Below are 6,684 nucleotides of genomic sequence, written 5' to 3'. Positions count from 1 at the left end.
CCTCAGGGACAAGACATTGTTGAACGTACACATTGTTCTCTTAAATTCACCATAGATAAAATAAAAAGGGAGACATGGTACCCCACCCAGGGGTCCCCTAAAAATGTCCTTTCACATGCTCTTTTTATTTTAAATTTTCTGACCCTGGATGCTTCAGGCTGCTCCGCAGCATCTCGGTTTTGCATACTCAGACTCAAACATGGTTTGCATCTGTTTTATGGAGAGACCCACTAACCAATGTGTGGAATGGCCCTGATCCAGTCCTTATCTGGGGACGAGGTTCAGTGTGTGTTTACTCTCAACAAGATAGAGAAGCTAGATGGCTACCTAAATGCCTCGTAAAGCAAGTAGACAGTTCTTCAAAGACCCCATGTAACGCCCAGGAATAATGTTATTTCCTGAGGCACAATCCCCTGTGTTCTCTTACAGGTGACACATCTCCCTGGAGCCTTATGCTGCTTAGCCAGCCTTCTTGAGCCACACCACACCCATGGTGGATTTTGACCCCTGCCAAACAGACTACAACTGCTGACAGCCATGCACAAAACCCCATGACTGTGGAAGAGGCTCTTCTCGGTCTGGAGGAACATACACCAGCCAAATAGACTACATCCAGTGTTATTCAAGGCATGCTCCAAGACACAAGAAAATGACTTCATACAGAGACTCCAACAAATGACTGTCAACCCCTTCTCCTTGATTTTGGGGGGGGGAGAGTTTTTCCCTTACCTAGTCCCCCTTTTGGGTCCCCTAGCTGACCTATTGTATCTCATTTCTGTGAGTCTTGTATTTTTCAGAGGATTATGATGTTCATTAATAACCGGACAGACACATTTATGGCAAAGCCCATTCAGGTACACTATCATCAGCTGGAGATGACAGATCAACAAACCTACAGGGAAGGAATTCCCACGAGTGGCCCATATGATGATGTGGCCTGACTGCCCTGGGGCAATGGACAGGCAGTCAGAGACGGGCAACTAGGACATGCATGTTAATTCCAACGGCCACCTAAGACAGGCACAGGACCAACTGCTGTTCTGCAAGCCCATGACGGGTAAGGCCTGGTTGGGTTCATGCAATGAGGTCCTTGACCTAAGACAGACGCTGTCCTCACAGGGCCTGCCATACTCTTAATTAAATAATATAAAAAGGGAGGAGATGTAGGGAGCCGAGTGACAGGCATTGCTGCCTAGATGTCTCTCTCTCTCTCTCCTATGGGCACTGCGTCTGCCTACATTAACCATAATCCTCTTCTGCTTACGTCACTTATCCGGATGTGATGGTAACCCTGTTGTATTCATCTGTTTAACCTCTTCCTGTCCCAGCTCCCGCCCTTAGCCTATAAAAGGTGTGATTATTTTCTCAATAAACCGGAGGCTTGATTGGGTTAACATCAACTTGCCTTCGTCTCTTTTTGTCTCCCCCATGTCTTTTATTTAATCCCCGTTTCCCCTCCAGGAGCTCTGAACTTGTTGATCTGCAGGCCAGATCATATATTTCTTTATGATACTTTGCTATTGTTTATATTAAGTCGGGGAATGTAACCAAAACAAGCATGTTATTTTACATGCTACAGAATAGGATAACAAAACAATCTAACAGACACAAGCATACTTATTTTTTCCAGTCTGCCAAGTATTAACCCTAGTCCATTGCTCAGGAATCTCTTAGGAAGCATGCAATGGTAGCAAATTGTAATTGATTGGCATTAGAATGTCCCCTAAAGGCTCATGTGTTCAGAAGTGGGGCTTTTAGAAGGTTACTGGCTCATGGAGAGGACTAGTTTTATCAGCAGATTAATCCATTGATGAGTTCATAGCTAAATGTGCTGTTAGGCTCCAGGAAATTTTTGGAGGAGTTGGGTCACTGGAGTGTGACCTGAAAATGTGTTTCCTATCCCATTTTGTGTTCCCTGCTGCCGTGAACTCAGCAGCTTCCTTCTGCACTTGGATTTGGCCATGATGTTTCGGCCCTGAAGCATACATGACTGAAACTTCTGAAACTTTGGTCCCAGATAATGCTTTTCTCTTTAAATTGGTATGTCAAATATTTGGTTCCTGTGATAAAATGCTAATATAATCTGAGTCTAGGAATCAGGAAACTAGATTTCAAACCCCACCTCTCTTTCTTGTGGTGCAATTTTAGATGAATCTTTCAATGGTTATCTACTTATTTCCTTAACTCTACAGTTCATACATAGGTAATAAGTTTAACATGAAATGATGGCAGACATACAATTGCTTTTCCAAACATTACTTCACTCCCTCATTCTCACATGTGCCTCTATCTATCCTCATTGTCAACAACAAGAAATAGCAGCAGATGTGTGGCCTCTCATTCAGAAAGTTTTCTTCTATTTTTATTCAGAAATAATTTTGTTATCTTCTACTATTTAAGAAATGGTGGCTGGAGATAAGCTCTTCTTATTTCCTTGATGGTAAGGAGTTGTCTTCCATTTTCCTGAAGATTATGGCTTTGATTTTTAGATAACATTTAACAGTATGTAAGTTTTGCTCTCTGTTTTCTTATAATTTGATTTGGTAAGAGAAACATGGTTCTATGTAGAATATCTTAATTTATAGTCACCAAGTTGCTAGTAGACTTCTATGCTGAAAAGATTACTCCTGTCAGAAACACAGAAACTAAAATATGAGAGTGTAGAATGATTTAAGTTTAGTAACTGAGGAACTAATAGTCTCTTCTCCATCAAATTTCTCAAGAGCATCACTGCTCTGGTTATGTATTTATTATTCTATTTTTCCTGTATGCATCTAAAGTAAATAGCACCTCTATTATTACATTAAATATATGCTATGAACAAACACCAATAGTATTTATTGAAACCACAAGTATGTATCACAGAGTTTAAATATATCAATAGTTCTAGTTCCATTGTAATAAGTAATCAAAGTTCAGAAAGGTTAAGTAAATTCACCAGGTCAAACCATTAGCATTTTTCCCCCCTCAGGATTGAAGTCTTGTCTGCCTTTCTTTAAAAAATGCAAATTTTACAATGTCTTGAAGCTAATTATATTTTCAAAATGCTGCTTGCCAGAGGAGGGTCAAATTTACTCGCCTTTAAATGAGGAGAGATACCTTTGTCTCTTGTCTTGGCACATACTTAGATCTCAGTAAATCCTGAATGAGGAAACACATCCTAGTTTCCCTGGGAAAGACCTTTGTGTGTATTTCAGAAAGATAGGGAGCTTTACAGAGCTGTATGCAGTTGTGGCCACTTCTGAACTGACAATGATTGTTCACAAGCCCTCTGTGGAAGGAGGTGGTTTCCCACAGGAAAAGTGTTGGGTAGTAAAGCCATAGAGACTTGTCAGTATAGTTGCTAGACATGACTGTTGGTCATGTCGGAAGTTATTTTGTGGTTCCATCAATAAGGTGTCTGCCAGCTGCAGAGCTGCTTCCCCTTGTCACCTGTTGCACTGCAGTGAAGACTTCCTGTTCTGTGGCAAGTGCAATTTTGCCTTCACCACTGACCAGTAATCCTGGGGTCCAGATCACTGGACTGACGTAATGAGCAGAAGAGGTAAATAGTACCTGGGAATCAGTTGTTGAAAGACACAAGATATAAATAATACTTTGATTCTGAAGTGTTGATGTGCAAGATTATCTGAGCAAGGTAAGAAAAAATTGTTACTGTTCGCTTAACTAACAGATGGAAACTAAAGTACTCTCTTTGCATGACAACCATGTATTTTCTTTTATTAACAGTTTACTGACTTTATAAGGTTTTCTGATTGTAAAATACGTGAACATTAGAGAATTTTATAAAATTCAATAGTAATAAATAGTTATCGTTAATGTGTTGTAGATTTTCTACTAATCTTAAATTTTTTTGCAGTTGAGATACAGCACCTATTTGTGCACATTTTTCTATATATTTAATATTTTGGGAAACTTTTCTAATTTATTTAAAGTAGAAAAATCTAAAAGATTTTATATTTGATGCTATAATTATGTCTTACAAATTCTCATAAATAGAAACGCATGTTTGCATAATATTCTTTCCTACAGACTAGCCCTATTTGTCTGAGGTCACATACTTGATTACTTACAGAATTAGGACTAGATATAATTTTCTTTGTTAGGTTATAAGCTAAGTAAATTTTACTTTTTGTTTTTGTTGCTGGGGATTGAAGTCCAGACCTTGAGCTTGCCAGGCTGGTGCTTATGCTGCTGAGCTAAATCCCCTGCCCTTAAAGTTTGATTTTTATTCTTGGAGGTAGTAGTAAATGTAGAATTGATTAAAACTAAAATTACTCACTCTTAAAGAAGAACCTCACATTCCAGATATAATCAGCTTTTTTATTTTTATCTTTTCATGTTTTCCCCAAACTCATTCTTGGAGTTGAATGCAAGGAATAAAAACATCAACTGTACACTCTAAAAGGGTATTTATTTTGTCTGTTAAAGAATCCATCATGTCCTGTCTTCCGCCCTGTGGCTGCCATCCTCCGCGCGGCTCAATTCAGCTCTAGCGGCTGGCCAAGTCCGACCCCATGGTGCAGTGCATCATGGAGGAGTCAGGGGAGCACATCATCGCGGGTGCTGGTGATCGGCGCCTGGAGATCTGCCTCAAGGACCTGGAGGAGGACCACGCCTGCATCCCCATCAAGAAATCGGCCCCGTGGTCTCCTACCTTGAGACGGTGAGCGAGGAGCCAACCTGATGTGCCTCTCCAAGTCCCCCAACAAGCACAACCGGCTGTACATCAAGGCGCGGCCCTTCCCTGACGGCCTGGCCGAGGACATCCACAAGGGCGAGGTGTCCGCCCGCCAGGAGCTCAAGCAGCGCGCGCGCTGCCTGGCTGAGAAGTACGAGTGGGACGTGGCCGAGGCCCGCAAGATCTGCTGCTTCGGCCCGACGGCACCGGGCCCAACATCCTCACCGACATCACCAAGGGGTGCAGCACCTGAACAAGAACAAAGACAGCGCGGTGGCCGGCTTCCGGTGGGCCACCAAGGAGGGGGCGCTGTGCGAGAATACGCGCGGGGCGTTTTGATGTCCCCTCTAACCCTGCGTGCTGACGCCGCCCACCGCGGCGGGCCGGATCATCCCCAAGGCGGCGCTGCCTCTACGCCGGCGTGCCGACCGCGCAGCCGCGCCTCCTGGAGCCCGGTACCCGGTGGAGATCCAGCGTCCGGAGCGGGGCTGGACGCGTCTACGGCGTCCTGAGCAGGAAGCGGGGCCGCGTCTTCCAGGAGTCCCAGGTGGCCGGCACCCCCATGTTCGTAGTCGAGGCCCGCCTGCCGGTCAACGAGTCCTTTGGCTGCACCCCGACCTGTGCACAGTCACAGTGCATTTTGCTTTCCTAGTGGCTCCTTTATTTACAAAAGGGAATGTGAAGATTTTTGCAGAATTTTCCAAGTAGCTGTTTATTTTTAAATATTTCATAAGTACAGATAAACTGGTTGGGGATAGCTTGATAAGTCGTTATTTTTCTCTGACTAATCAAGGTTACCATTACATTTTTAAGAGGTCTTATAGTTAAAAAAAGACCTTGTCAATATTTAAGATTGGCCTGCATGTTAAATTTCCCAAACTAATAATACTCCCCCAGAAAACTTCCTTACTGGAATATCTTGACCTTCACATAATTCCCAGGCAACCTCCTCAGAGTTCCCTTTTAATTAGCAAGACAATCATTTGGCAGATGTATCTATTTTTTTTTGATGCAGTCACTAGTGTCAAAGGTTATAAATCCTTGTTCCCATATGACCTACCTCTGCAATCTAGGGTGGATTATAGTAGTTTTCTATGCCTAATTTTATTAAAACAATCAATTTGACCTGACATACAATAAACTGTACACACAAAGTGTACAGTTTTGTGAGTTTTGGTATATGTATACATTTGCAAAACTTTTAACATCATGAAGGTAACACATTATATAGCCCTACCCTTAGTTCCAGGCAACCCCTGATCTGCCTTTTAGTATAAATGTGTTTGTATTATCTAAGAATTTTACACATATATTTGAAGATGATTTTAAAATACATAAATTAAAAGGATTATCTCGACCTTGCTGTTGAATTCCAGTGACTGCTATTCTAGTATATTGAGAGATAACCTTTAAGGAAATTCTTTAATTACCTAATCTCTATTAACAAAAAATATTGCTGAAATGTAAGTTAATTTTTTCTTAAAATTTGACATCTCACTTTGAACATTTTTTGAATCAAACAAATATATTGGACAAACAGGAAAACAACCATGACTAGCACCACAGAAACAATTAAAATACAGGAACTAATCATAATATCAACTGCGTAAATCATCAGTCATTTTTCTCACATCTTTTAAAGTAATTGGTCTCAGATTCTCAGCTTGAGGGAACGAGAGATACTTTTCCAGTTGGAGAGTGGGAAAGCAGCAGGAAAGATAAAAATTACTCAGGAAATATAAAAGACTTGGCTTTTTTAAGTGAGGTAACTGTCCTGCTCAAAAGTAGAAGAGTGGACTGACTTTCTTATCTGGATGAAATATTACTCACATTTCAGATTTGAGCATTACAGCACCTTTTTAGAAACCTTCCCTGTCTGCAGTTAGTTGCTAGTAAAATGCACACACACAAAGTCTGCTTCCCACAGGCTATGTGATTTGAAAATATTGATTAACAATTACCAGCCAGGAGATGGGAACAATCTTTTTTGGTTTTTACTAGTC

The 6,684-nt window shown here is 41.4% G+C and overlaps 1 pseudogene; it reads left to right on the top strand.

The window, feature by feature from the left end:
- Positions 1-4,324: 4,324 nt before the first annotated feature.
- Positions 4,325-6,038, top strand: LOC101787073 (elongation factor 2-like; annotated as a pseudogene).
- The last annotated feature ends 646 nt before the right edge of the window (positions 6,039-6,684 follow it).

This window comes from Cavia porcellus, unplaced genomic scaffold (assembly GCF_034190915.1).
Source record: "Cavia porcellus strain 051 isolate PalLab524CR breed Dunkin Hartley unplaced genomic scaffold, mCavPor4.1 scaffold_5, whole genome shotgun sequence".
In the NCBI taxonomy this organism is placed as follows: Eukaryota; Metazoa; Chordata; class Mammalia; order Rodentia; family Caviidae; genus Cavia; species Cavia porcellus.
The sequence above is the reverse complement of the archived record's forward strand: the minus strand, read 5'-3'. Positions and strand labels throughout refer to the sequence as shown.